Source organism: Panulirus ornatus, chromosome 42 (assembly GCF_036320965.1).
Source record: "Panulirus ornatus isolate Po-2019 chromosome 42, ASM3632096v1, whole genome shotgun sequence".
NCBI lineage: Eukaryota > Metazoa > Arthropoda > Malacostraca > Decapoda > Palinuridae > Panulirus > Panulirus ornatus.
The window spans coordinates 26,647,547-26,648,738 of NC_092265.1; the positions used below are offsets into that span (position 1 = coordinate 26,647,547).

The 1,192-nt window shown below is 39.9% G+C and overlaps 1 non-coding gene across 1 annotated transcript; it reads right to left on the minus strand.

The window, feature by feature from the left end:
• Window positions 1–862: 862 nt before the first annotated feature.
• TRNAQ-UUG (transfer RNA glutamine (anticodon UUG)) lies at window positions 863–934 on the minus strand. The gene has a single exon. It is a non-coding gene; the product is annotated as a tRNA-Gln (tRNA).
• Between the last annotated feature and the right edge of the window lie 258 nt (window positions 935–1,192).

The window sequence follows — 1,192 nt, forward strand, 5'->3', positions numbered from 1 at the left end:
TGGTTGGGCAGCCTTCTTTCGTTTCTCTGCTACACCCTTCTGGTTGGGCTGGTTGGACAACCTTCTTTTTCCTCTTCTTCAATACAACCTGCCAACCGAATTCGTCTGCTGGTGGGTCCGTTTCTTTCATGGATACAACCTCTGTAGCCACTTGGGCTGGCCGGTCAACCTTCGGTTGTAGGTAAAAGTATATATATAGAATAATGTGGTTATCATCAGCAGCCAGAGGCCATTCCTCCCTCCTTGCCTGCAGAGTTCTTGATTTTCTGGAAAGTTCTACGAGATTCTGGTAAGATAAATACCATTGAGAGGACGTTGTTAGGGGACAGTCAGGTTCAGTTTAGAGTTGGTTGTGGGATGGTTCTTTTACTGTGTCGTATCAGGCAGATGGGTATTTCTTTTCACAGTTTTCGTTAAAGTTTCTGTTTTCTAGAAGCATAATCTAGAACACTATTTTTCATATGTTTACCATTTTTCTTGTTATAGTTTCATTCATCATTAGTTTTGTTATTGTTGATGTTCAAATATTTCATGCTATGTTCGTGATTGCCGTGGAAGTGTCTGACATCTTGCTAGAAGACTTTCTGGTCACAATATTTCTGCACTGGGGAGTTGATCGTATTCTTTTATAGCAGGTTTTGTTATTATCTTGCTTTACATTAAGGTCTACTGGAGGTTTTCCAATGCTGGTTGAACATATGTCCAGCAACAGGAGATGGCGTAAGATACAGTATTGATGAAACTTATCTATCTATATACCTATCTAAATATCGCTCGATCAATCAATCAATCTAACTATGTATGTATCTATCTATCTATCTATCTATATTTATCTGAAAGGCAGAAGAAAACTGAAAAGATGAGGTCCCACCGAGATTCGAACTCGGATTGCTGGATCCAAAGTCCAGAGTGCTAACCCTTACACCATGGGACCTGATAAGAAAAGATGTGATTTCATCTAAATGTTTTACATATAATCAACCAGAGGCCATTCCTCCCTCCCTGACTGCAGGGTTCAAGGTTTTCTAGAAGGTTCTCGAAGATTCTGGTAAGATCCTTACCTTTGAGAGGTCGTCGTTAGGTGACAGTCAGGTTCACTCTATGGTTGGTGTTTGTAGTTGGTTGTCCGAGGATGTTGTTATACTTGATCAATTTTGTAATTGTTGACTTTCAGGTAGGAAGTACTCATTTA